This window comes from Bubalus kerabau, unplaced genomic scaffold, assembly GCF_029407905.1.
Source record: "Bubalus kerabau isolate K-KA32 ecotype Philippines breed swamp buffalo unplaced genomic scaffold, PCC_UOA_SB_1v2 scaffold_27, whole genome shotgun sequence".
NCBI classification, from domain to species: domain Eukaryota; kingdom Metazoa; phylum Chordata; class Mammalia; order Artiodactyla; family Bovidae; genus Bubalus; species Bubalus kerabau.
In genome coordinates this window covers 4694593-4707443 of record NW_026577881.1, presented here as the reverse complement: position 1 = coordinate 4707443, position 12851 = coordinate 4694593, and positions in this window count along the sequence as shown.

Genomic DNA, 12851 nt, shown 5'->3' with positions numbered 1-12851 from the left:
GGTGAATCATGCCGAAAGACCCCGATTTCCCGGTCCGCTCTTGATAAGATCCTGATGCCCGGACACCTCTTTGAAGATAACCCTTTTGATGGAGGCACAACACTTAGGGGCACTGACACCCCTGGGTATCATCCGGAGAAACCCGCAGGTACCACACACAGCTCGAGAAGTGACCTGTCACCCCGTGAACAACTGGAGAGGCAAGCAGAGTTCCATTCCTCCACACAAGACGAGGCCTGACTCTCCTGTTCGAACTCTGCAGCGAAACTGTGATCCGAGTCAGATCTGGCCCAGGGGAAGTCAGGAGAGGAAACATGAGTTTCCTGCCTCCACTCGAGATGAGGCCCTCTTCCATTGCACCGAACCCAGTGGAGTCCCGAGAGGCCCCTCCCAACTGCACAGTATCCCTGACTTCTCAGAGGCACCCTTAGACCTTCCTGAGATCACCGGCACAAGTCGAGGGAACCAAGGGTTTCCTGCCCCAACCCGTAAAAGACCTCGAGAGTCCTTCTTCAACGCGTCTTGAGGTGCGATTCCCCTACCATGACTCGAGAGCAATGACGCGCTCCCCCTAGCCACGCGCATAGAAACCTGACTTCCCTGGCGCCACAGGAGAGGCTCCCTGAGCTCCCCATTATACCTCGTGAGCAACACCACACTGGAGCCGCAGCTCGAGAATACCCATGAGACGCCCCAGTCCTCACGAGATGAGGGCCTTCTGTTGCTGTATGGCCTGGAGAGCAATCCTGAGTCCTCTCTCCAAACTCCACAGGAGGCTTGACTCATTTTAGGCCACACAGTGAGCTCCAAGATATACCCGTCGCGACTTGACAGGAGAGCGGTGTCCTTGGCTTCCCCTCGAGACGAGGCCTGACTCCCCGGGTGAGTCGAGAATGCAATGCTGAGATCGCTTTCGCCCCAGCAGAGAACATTAGGTCCTGCACACAAGCCTAGATGAGGTCTATTTGGCCCTGCAGTGTCTCGAGAGCAATCCCCAGTTCTAACTCACAATTCGAATGAAAACTGGACTTCCCTGGGCCAGTTGAAGAGGAAGCCTGAATTCCCGGTTGTAACTCGAGAATCCCGCCCCAACTCAAGAAAAACCACGTGGTTCCCCCGTCATCGAAAGATGAGGCCCTTGCCCGCTACAGCGTCTCAAGAGAAGTCCCACGTTCCGTATTGAAGAGCGAAAAGTTACTTGGAACCCTTGATGCGACCCCAAAAGTTCCCCGACATACCAGTCTCACTTGAGGAGAACACCGAGGTTCCCGGCACCACTTCATCTGAGACTCTTCTCCCCTCTTGATCGCGACAGGAGGTTCGATTCCCCTGCTTTGTCTGGAAGGCGTTCCCGACCTTCCTGGCGCACATCAAGATGAGGCCAGTCTCACGAGGAAATTCGAGACATAGCCTCGTGGGTGGTGCGGCATGCCAAAAGACCCCAATTCCCTGGTCCGCTCTTGATAAGAACCCGATGGCAGAACCCAACTCGAAGGCAATCCTGTGGAACAAGGCACAACACGAAGGGGCAGTGACACCCCAGTGCATCGTCCAGAAAAACCCGCAAGTTCCACATACAAATCGACAAGTGGCCTGTCACCCCATGAACAATGCGAGAGTCAAGCGGAGTTCCATTCCTCCACACAAGACGAGGCCTGACTCTCCTGTCCCAACTCTGCAGGGACTCTGCGATCCGAGTCAGATCCGGCGCATTCGAAGCCAGGAGAGGAACCCTGTGGTTCCTGCCTCAACTTGTCATGAGGCCCTCTTCCATTGCACCAAACCCAGTGGAGTTCCGAGAGGCCCCTCCCAACTCCACAGTGACCCTGACTTCTCAGAGGCACGCTGAGAAGCTTCCTGAGGTCACTGGCACAAGTCGATGGAACCCAGGGTTTCCTGCTGCAACCCAAGAAAGACCTCGAGAGTCCTTCTTTAACACGTTTTCAGGCCCAATTCCCCTACCATGACTCGAGAACAATGACGGGCTCCCTCTCACCACGTGCATAGAGACCTGACTGCCCTGGCACCACATGAGAGGCTCACTGAGCTCCCAGTCTTACTTCGTGAGAAACCCCACACTAGCGCCACAGCTCGAGAAAACCTACGAGACGCCCCAGTCATCGGGAGATGAGGGCCTTCATTTCCTGCATTGCCTGGAGAGCAATCCCGTGTCCTCCCTCCAAACACCAGAGGAGGTTTGACTCCCTTTAAGCCACTCAGTGGGCTCCAAGACATACCCGTCCGACTCGAGAGGAGAGCAGAGTCCTTTGCTTCCCCTCGAGACGAGGCCTGACTCCAGGGTGAGTCTGGAATGCAACCCCGAGATTCCTGTCGCCCCTTGACATGAACATTAGGTCCTGCACACAAGCCTTGGTGGGGTCTCTTTTGCCTTCAGTGACTAGAGCGCACCTCCAGCTCTTCCTCGAATCTCGAATGGAAGATAAGACTTTTGTGGGCCAACACAAGAGGAAGCATGAATTCCCTGTGGTAACTCAAATATCCCACCGCAACTAGAGAAAAACCAAGTGGTTCCCCAGTCATTCCAAGATGAGGCCCTTGCCCGCTGGAGCACCCCAAGAGAAGTACCACGTTCAAATTTGAGGAGCGAAACGGTACTTGGAACGCGTTATGCGACCCCAAAAGTTACCCGACATACCTGTCTCACTTGAGGGAAACACCGAGGTTCCCAGCAGCACGTCATCTGAGCCACTTCTCCCCTCCTGATCGCCACAGGAGGGTCGAATCCTCTGCTTTGTCTGGAAGGGTTTCATGACCTTCGCGGCACACCTCAGGATGAGGCCGGTTTCATGAGGAAATTCGAGATTAGCCACGTGGGTGGTGCCAAATGCTGAACGACCCCGATTTCCCAGTCCGCTCTTCATAAGAACACGATGCCCGGACACCTCTTCCGAGGCAACCCTGTGGATGAAGACACAAAACGAAGGGTCACTGACACCCCCATGCATCGTCTGGAAAAACCTGCAGATTCCACACACAGTTTGACAAGGGGCCTGAAACCCCATGAACAACTCGAGAGGCAAGCGGAGTTCCATTCCTCAGAAAAGACATAGCCTGACTCTCCTGTCCCAACTCTGCAGGGACACTACGATCAGAGTCAGTATTGGAGAGGAAGCCTGAGGTTCCTGCCTCCACTCGAGATGAGGCCCTCTACCATTGCGACAAACCCAGTGGAGTCCCGAGAGGCCCCGCCAAATCCACAGCGTCCCTCACCTCTCAGAGGCACCCTGGGAAGTTCCCTCAGGTCTCCGGCAGAAGTCGGGGGAAAGGAGGATTTCCCGCTGCAACCCGAGAAAGACATCGAGAGTCCTTCTTCAACGCGTCTTGAGGCCCTAGTCCCCTCCCATGACTCGAGAACAATGACGCGCTCCTTCTCGCCACGTGCATGGAGACATGACTTCCCCGGCGCCGCACGAGAGGCTCCCTGAGATCCTCGTCGTGCCTCGGGAGAAAACCCACACGGGTTCTGCAGCTCGAGGAAACCCCTGAGATGCCCCCGTCCTCGCGAGGTGAGGGCCTTCTTTTCCTGCCTGGCCTGGACAGTAATCACGAGTCCTCTCTCAAAAGTGAAGAGGAGGCTGGACTCCCTTGAGGCCACTCATGGGGCACCAAGATATCCGCGTCGCAACTCGGGAGGAGAGCGGAGTCCTTTGCTTCCCCTCGAGGCGAGGCCTGACTCCCCGGGGGAGCATGGGATGCAACCCCGAGATGCTTGTCTTCCCTGGAGAGGAGCATTAGGTCCTGGACACACGCCTAGATGAGGTCTCTTTGGCCCTGCAGTGACTCGAGTGCAACCCCCAGCTTTCCCTCGCCACTAGAATAAAAGATTGGGCTACCCAGGGCCGACACAAGAGGAAGCCTGTAATCCCCCGTCGTAACACGAGAATCCCGCCGCAACTCGAGAAAAACCACGTGGTTCCCACCTCTTCGCAAGATGAGGCCCTTGCCCGTGACTGCGTCTCAAGGGAAGTCCCCTCTTCCGCCCTGAAGTGTGAAAAGGGAACTGACAGCCTTCATGCGACCCCAAAAGTTCCCCGACACGCCTGGTTCCCTCGAGGGGAACACCGAGGGTCCCGGCACCGCTTCATCTGAGCCCCTTCTCCGCTCCTGACCGCGACAGGAGAGTCGATTCCCCTGCGTGGTCTGGAAGGGGTTCCCGGCCTTCCCGGCGCACCTGAGGAGGAGGCAGGTCTCACAAGGACATTTGAAATGAGCCACGTGGGTGGTGCCACACGCCGAACGACCCCGATTCCCCAAACCGCTCTTGAGAAGAACCCGATGACGTACCCCTCTTCGAAGGCAACCCTGTGGGTGAAGGCACAGACCTAAGCAGCACTGACATCCCCGTGCATCGTCCGGAAACACCCGCGGGTTTCACACACAGTTCGACGAGGGGCCTGTGGCCCCCTGAACAACTCGAGAGGCAAGCGGGGTTCCCTTCCTCAGACAAGACGAGGCCTGACTCTCCAGTCCCAACTCTGCAGGGACCTTGCGGTCGTTGTCCGAAATGGAGAGGAAGCCTGAGGTTCCTGCCTCCCCTCGAGGTGAGGCCCTCTTCCGTTGCGCCAGACCCAGCGGAGTCCCGAGGGGCCCGGCCCCCTCCACAGGATCCCTCGCCTGTCAGAGGCACCCTGGGAAGTTCCCTAAGGTCCCCTACAGAAGGAGAGGGAAACGAGGGTTTCCCGCCGCCCCCCGAGAAAGACCTCGAGAGTCCTTCTTCGACGCGTCTCGAGGCCCTAGTCCCCTACCGTGACTCAAGAGCCAGGACGCGCTCCCCCTCGCCACGCGCATGGAGACCTGACTTCCCTGGCGCCGCACGAGAGGCTCCCTGAGATCCTCGTCGTGCCTCGGGAGAAAACCCCCACGGGCGCCGCAGCTCGAGGAAACCCCTGAGACGCCCCCGTCCTCGTGAGCTGAGGGCCTTCTTTTCCTGCATGGCCTGGAGAGCAATCCCGGGTCCTCTCTCCAAACGGAAGAGGAGGCTGGACTCCCTTGAGGCCGCTCAGGGGGCTCCAAGAGACCCGCGTCGCGACTCGAGAGGAGAGCGGAGTCCTTGGCTTCCCCTCGAGACGAGGCCTGACTCCCCGGGGGAGCCTGGAATGCAACCCCGAGATCCCTGCCTTCCCTGGAGAGGAATATTAGGTCCCGGACACACGCCTAGGTGAGGTCTCTTCGGCCCTGCAGTGACTCGAGCGCAACCTCCAGCTTTCCCTCGCAACCCGAGGGGAAGATTGGGCTTCCCAGGGCCAAGCCAAGGGGAAGGCTGAGATCCCCGTCGTAACTCGAGAATCCCGCCGCAACTCGAGAAAACCCACGTGGTTCCCACCTCTTGGCAAGATGAGGCCCTTGCCCGCGAAGGCGTCTCAAGCCAAGTCCCCTGTTCAACCCTGAAGGGCGAAACGGTCCCTGACAGCCTTTCTGCGACCCCCAAAAGTCCCCCGACACGACGCGTTCCCCCGAGGGGAACACCGAGGGTCCCGGCACTGCTTCCTCTGAGCCCCTTCTCCCCTCCTGATCGCGACAGGAGATGCGATTCCCCTGCGTGGTCTGGAAGGGGTTCCCGGCCTTCCCGGCGCACCTCAGGATGAGGCCGGTCTCACGAGGAAATTCGAGACGAGCCACGTGGGTGGGGCCACATGCCGAACGGCCCCGATTCCCCGGTCCGCCCTTGAGAAGGACCCGAGGCCCGGACCCTTCTTCGAAGGCAACCCTGTGGGTGAAGGCACAACACGAAGGGGCGCTGCCACCCCCGTGCATCGTCCGCAAAGACCCGCGGGTTCCACACACAGCTCGACGAGGGGCCTGAGACCCCCTGAGCAACTCGAGAGGCCAGCGGGGTTCCCTTCCTCAGACAAGACGAGGCCTGACTCTCCTGTCCCAACTCTGCAGGGACCCTGCGGTCGGAGTCCGAAACGGAGAGGAAGCCTGAGGTTCCTGCCTCCCCTCGAGGTGAGGCCCTCTTCCGTTGCGCCAGACCCAGCGGAGTCCCGAGGGGCCCCGCCACCTCCACAGGATCCCTCGCCTCTCAGAGGCACCCTGGGAAGTTCCCTAAGGTCCCCGGCAGAAGGCGAGGGAAACGAGGGTTTCCCGCCGCCCCCCGAGAAAGACCTCGAGAGTCCTTCTTCAACGCGTCTCGAGGCCCTAGTCCCCTCCCGTGACTCGAGAGCCAGGACGCGCTCCCCCTCGCCATGCGCATGGAGACCTGACTTCCCTGGCGCCGCACGAGAGGCTCCCTGAGATCCTCGTCGTGCCTCGGGAGAAAACCCCCACGGGTGCCGCAGCTCGAGGAAACCCCTGAGACGCCCCCGTCCTCGCGAGCTGAGGGCCTTCTTTTCCTGCATGGCCTGGAGAGCAATCCCGGGTCCTCTCTCCAAACGGAAGAGGAGGCTGGACTCCCTTGAGGCCGCTCAGGGGGCTCCAAGAGACCCGCGTCGCGACTCGAGAGGAGAGCGGAGTCCTTGGCTTCCCCTCGAGACGAGGCCTGACTCCCCGGGGGAGCCTGGAAGGCAACCCCGAGATCCCTGCCTTCCCTGGAGAGGAATATTAGGTCCCGGACACACGCCTAGGTGAGGTCTCTTCGGCCCTGCAGTGACTCGAGCGCAACCCCCAGCTTTCCCTCGCAACCCGGGGGAAGATTGGGCTTCCCAGGGCCAACCCAAGGGGAAGGCTGAGATCCCCGTCGTAACTCGAGAATCCCGCCGCAACTCGAGAAAACCCACGTGGTTCCCACCTCTTGGCAAGATGAGGCCCTTGCTCACGACGGCGTCTCAAGGGAAGTACACTGTTCCGCCCTGAAGGGCGAAACGGTCCCTGACAGCCTTCCTACGACCCCCAAAAGTCCCCCGACACGCCGGGTTCCCTCGAGGGGAACACCGAGGGTCCCGGCACCGCTTCCTCTGAGCCCCTTCTCCCCTCCTGGTCGCGACAGGAGAGGCGATTCCCCTGCGTGGTCTGGAAGGGGTTCCCGGCCTTCCCAGCGCACCTCAGGATGAGGCCGGTCTCACGAGGAAATTCGAGACGAGCCACGTGGGTGTTGCCACATGCCGAACGGCCCCGATTCCCCGGTCCGCCCTTGAGAAGGACCCGAGGCCCGGACCCCTCTTTGAAGGCAACCCTGTGGGTGAAGGCACAACACGAAGGGGCGCTGCCACCCCGTGCATCATCTGCAAAGACCCGCGGGTTCCACACACAGCTCGACGAGGGGCCTGAGACCCCCTGAGCAACTCGAGAGGCCAGCGGGTTTCCCTTCCTCAGACAAGACGAGGCATGACTCTCCTGTCTCAACTCTGCAGGGACCCTGCGGTCGGAGTCCGAAACGGAGAGGAAGCCTGAGGTTCCTGCCTCCCCTCGAGGTGAGGCCCTCTTCCGTTGTGCCAGACCCAGCGGAGTCCCGAGGGGCCCCGCCGCCTCCACAGGATCCCCCGCCTCTCAGAGGCACCCTGGGAAGTTCCCTAAGGTCCCCGGCAGAAGGCGAGGGAAACGAGGGTTTCCCGCCGCCCCCCGAGAAAGACCTCGAGAGTCCTTCTTCAACGCGTCTCGAGGCCCTAGTCCCCTCCCGTGACTCGAGAGCCAGGAAGCGCTCCCCCTCGCCACGTGCATGGAGACCTGACTTCCCTGGCGCCGCACGAGAGGCTCCCTGAGATCCTGGTCGTGCCTCGGGAGAAAACCTCCACGGGCGCCGCAGCTCGAGGAAAACCCTGAGACGCCCCCGTCCTCGAGAGCTGAGGGCCTTTTTTTCCTGCATGGCCTGGAGAGCAATCCCGGGTCCTCTCTCCAAACGGAAGAGGAGGCTGGACTCCCTTGAGGCCGCTCAGGGGGCTCCAAGAGACCCGCGTCGCGACTCGAGAGGAGAGCGCAGTCCTTGGCTTCCCCTTGAGACGAGGCCTGACTCCCCGGGGGAGCCTGGAATGCAACCCCGAGATCCCTGCCTTCCCTGGAGAGGAAAATTAGGTCCCGGACACACGCCTAGGTGAGGTCTCTTCGGCCCTGCAGTGACTCGAGCGCAACCCCCAGCTTTCCCTCGCAACCCGAGGGGAAGTTTGGGCTTCCCAGGGCCAACCCAAGGGGAAGGCTGAGATCCCCGTCGTAACTCGAGAATGCCGCCGCAACTCGAGAAAACCCACGTGGTTCCCACCTCTTGGCAAGATGAGGCCCTTGCCCGCGACGGCGTCTCAAGAGAAGTCCCCTGTTCCGCCCTGAAGGGCGAAACGGTCCCTGACAGCCTTCCTGCGACCCCCAAAAGTCCCCCGACACGCCGGGTTCCCTCGAGGGGAACACCGAGGGTCCCGGCACCGCTTCCTCTGAGCCCCTTCTCCCCTCCTGATCGCGACAGGAGAGGCGATTCCCCTGCGTGGTCTGGAAGGGGTTCCCGGCCTTCCCGGCGCACCTCAGGATGAGGCCGGTCTCACGAGGAAATTCGAGACGAGCCACGTGAGTGGTGCCACATGCCGAACGCCCCCGATTCCCCGGTCCGCCCTTGAGAAGGACCCGAGGCCCGGACCCCTCTTCGAAGGCAACCCTGTGGGTGAAGGCACAACACGAAGGGGCGCTGCCACCCCCGTGCATCGTCCGCAAAGACCCGCGCGTTCCACACACAGCTCGACGAGGGGCCTGAGACCCAATGAGCAACTCGAGAGGCCAGCGGGGTTCCCTTCCTCAGACAAGACGAGGCCTGACTCTCCTGTCCCAACTCTGCAGGGACCCTGCGGTCGGAGTCCGAAACGGAGAGGAAGCCTGAGGTTCCTGCCTCCCCTCGAGGTGAGGCCCTCTTCCGTTGCGCCAGACCCAGCGGTGTCCCGAGAGGCCCCTCTAACTCCTCAGTATCCCTCACCTCTCAGAGGCACCTGGGAAGTTCCCTAAGGTCCCCTGTAGAGGTCGATGGAAACGAGTGTTTCCCGCCCCAACCCAAGAAAGACCTTGAGAGTCCTTCTTAAATGCCTCTTGAGGCCCTAGTCCCTCCCATGACTCGAGAGCAATAACGCGATCTGCCTGGCCACACGCATGGAGTCAGGCTTCTCTGGCGCCGCACGAGAGGCTCCCTGAGCTCCCCATCATATCTCGTGAGAAACCCCACACTGGCGCCGCAGCTCGAGAAAACCCATGAGACGCTCCCGTCATCATGAGAGGAGGGCCATCTTTAACTGAATGGTATGCAGATCAAGCGTGAACCTTCTGTCCAAGCTACACAGGACGCTTGACTCCCTTTAGGCCACTCATTGGGCTCCAAGAGTTACGCGTCCCGACTCGAGAGGATAGTGGAGTCCTTTGCTTCCACTCGAGACGAGGCGTGACCCACCGGGTGAGACTGGAATGCGACCCCGATATCCCTGTCGGCCCTGGAGAGGAACATTACGTCCTGGACCCAAGCCTAGATGAGGACTCTTTGCCCTGAAGTGACTCGAGAGCAACCCCCAGCTCTCTCTGACAAGTTGAATGGAAGACTGGACTTCCTGGGCCAACACAAGAGGAAGCCTGAATTCCCCGTTGTAACTCGAGAATCCCGCCTCAACTCGAGAAAAACCACGTGTTTCCCTCGTCATCGCAATATGAGGCCTTTGCCCGCTACAGCATCTCCAGAGAATTCCCACGTTCCGTCTTGAAGTGCGAAACTGTACTTGGCACCCTTGATGCGACCTCAAAAGTGCCGTGACATACCGGTCTCACTCGAGGGGACCACCGAGGTTCCCGGCACCACTTCATCTGAGCCCCTTCTCCCCTTCTGATCGCGACCGGTGGGTCGATTCCCCTGCTTTGTCTGCAAGGGGTTCCCGAGCTTCCCGGCGCACCTCAGGATGAGGCCGGTCTCCGGAGGAAATTCGAGACGTAGCCTCGTGGGTGGTACCACATGCTGAAAGACCCCAATTTTCCGGTACGCTCTTGAAAAGAACCCGATGCCCAGACACCTCTTTGAAGGCAACCCTGTGGATGAAGGCACAACACGAAGGGGCACTGACACCCCCGTGCATCGTCCGGAAAAACCCGCAGGTTCCACACTCAGCTCAACAAGTGGCCTGTCACTCCGTGAACAACTCGAAAGGCAAGGGGAAATCCATTCCTCCACAGAAGACGAGGCGTGACTCTCTTGTCCATACTCTGCAGGTACCCTGCGACCCGAGTCAGATATGGAGAGGACCCCTGAGGTTCCTGCCTCCATTCGAGATGAGGCCCTCTTCGATTGCACCAAACCCAGTTGAGTAACGAAAGGCCCCTCCCAAATCCACAGTGTCCCTGACTTCTCAGAGGCACCCTTAGAAGTTGCCTGAGGTCACCGACACAAATCAAGGGAACTCAGGGTTCCCTGCCGCAACCCGAGAAAGACCTCAAGAGTCCTTCTTCAATGCGTCTTGAGGCCCGATTCACCTACTATGACTGGAGAGCAATCACGCACTCCCCTTCACCACACGCACGGAGACCTGACGTCCCTAGCACCACACGAGAGGGTCTCTGAGCTCCCCGTTGTACCTCGTGAGAAATCTGATACTGGCGCCGCAGCTGGAGAAAACCCACGAGACGCCCCCGTCATCGTGAGATGAGGGCCTTTTTTCCTGTATGGCCAGGAAAACAATCCCGAGTCATCTCCAAACTCCATAGGAGGCTTCACTCCCTTTACGCCACGCAGTGGGCTCCAAGAGATACCCGTCGCGACTCGACAGGAGAGCGGAGTCCTTTTTTTCCCCTCAAGACGAGGCCTGACTCTCCGGGTGAGTCGAGAATGCAACCCTGAGATCCCTGTCGGCCCAGTAGTGGAACACTAGGTCCTGGACACAAGCGTAGATGAGGTCTATTTTGCCCTGCAGTGACTGGAGAGCAATCCCCAGTTCTAACTTGCAACTCGAATGGAATACTGGATTTTCCTGGCGCCATACAAGAGGCTCCCTGAGATCCCCGTGGTACTTCATGAGACACCCCACACTGGCGCCGCAGCTCGAGAAAACCCACGAGACGCCACCGTCATCTCGAGATGAGGGCCTTCTTTTCCTGCATGGCCTGGAGTCCAATCCCGAGTCCTCTCTCCAAACTCCACAGGAGGCTTGGCTCCCTTTAGTGCACACAGTGGGCTCCAAGAGATACCCATCGCGACTCGAGACGAGAGCGGAATTCTTTGCTTACCCTCGAGGTGAGAACTGACTCCCCGGATGAGTCTGGAATGCAAACCCGAGATCCCTGTCGCCCCTGGAGAGCAACGTTAGATCCTGGACACAAGCCTAGATTAGGTCTCTTTTGCCCTGCAGTGACTCTAGCGCAATCCCCAGCTCCCCCTCGCAACCCGAATGGAAGATTGGATTTCAAGGCCAACAAAAGGAAGCCTAAATTCCCGGTCATAACTCGAGAATCCCGCCGCAACTCGAGCAAAACCACGTGGTTTTCCCGTCATCGCAAGATGAGGCCCTTGCCCGCTACAGCGTTTCAAAAGATGTCCCAGGTTCCGTCTTGAAATGCGAAACGGTACTTGGCACCCTTGATGCGACCCCAAAAGTCCCCCAACACGCCGGTCTCACTCAAGGGGAACACCGAGGTTCCCGGCACCACTTCATTTAAGCCCCTTCTCCCCTCCTGATCGTGACCGGTGGGTCGATTCCCCTGCTTTGTCTGCAAGGGGGCCCGACCTTCCCTGCACAACTCAGGATGAGGCCGGTCTCATGGGGAAATTCGATACGTAGCTTTGTGGGTGGTGCCACTTGCTGAAAGACTCCAATTTCCCGGTCCGCTCTTGATAAGAATCCGATGCTCGGACACCTCTTGGAAGGCAGCCTTGAGTATGAAGGTACAACACGAAGGGGCACTAACACACCTGTGCATCATCCGGAAAAACGGGCAGGTTACACACACAGCTCGACAAGTGGCCTGTCACCTCGAGAACAACTCGAGAGGCAAGAGGAGTCCCATCCTCCAGAAAAGACGAGGCCTGACTCTCCTGTACCAACATGCAGGGACCTTGCGATCTGAGTCAGAAATGGAGAGGAACACTGAGGTTCCTGCTTCAAATTGAGATGAGCCCCTCTTACATTCCACCAAATGCAGAGGAGTCTCGAGAGGCCCCTCCAAACTGCACAGTATCCCTGACTTCTCAGAGGCACTCTGAGAAGCTCCCTGAGGTCGCAGGCACAAGTCAAGGGAACCCTGGGTTTTATGCAGTGACCCGAGAAAGACCTCGAGAGTCCTTCTTCAACCCGTCTTGAGGCCCGATTACCCTACCATGACTTGAGAGCAATGACGAGCTCCCCCTAGCCATCTCATGGGGACCTGACTTCCCTGGTGCCACACGAGAGGCTCCCTGAGCTCCCTCTCGTACCTCGTCTGAAACCCGGCACTAGCGCAGCAGTCTAGAAAACCCACGAGACGCCGCCATCATCGCGAGATGAGGGCCTTCTTTTCCTGCATGGCCTGGAGAGGAATCCCGAGTCCTCTATCCAAACACCACAGGAGGCTTGACTCCCTTTAGGGCACACAGTGGGTTCCAAGAGATACCCATCGCGACTCAAAAGGACAGCGGAGTTCTTTGCTTCCCCTCGAGACGAGGCCTGATTCCCCGGGTGAGTCTGGTATGCAACCCCAAGATCCCTGTCGCCCCTAGGGACGAGCATTAAGTCCTGGACACAAGCCTAGATGAGGTCTATTTTGCCCTGCAGTGACTCGAGAGCAATCCCCAGCTCTCCCTTTAAACTCGAATGGAAGATAGGACTTCCCTGGCCCAACACATGAGGAAGACTGTATTCCCCGTCGAAACTCGAGAATCCCGCCACAACTCGAGAAACGCCACGTGGTTCCCCCGTCATCCCAAGATGAGGCCCTTGCCCCCTACAGCGTCTCAAGAGAAGTCCCACGTTCCGTCT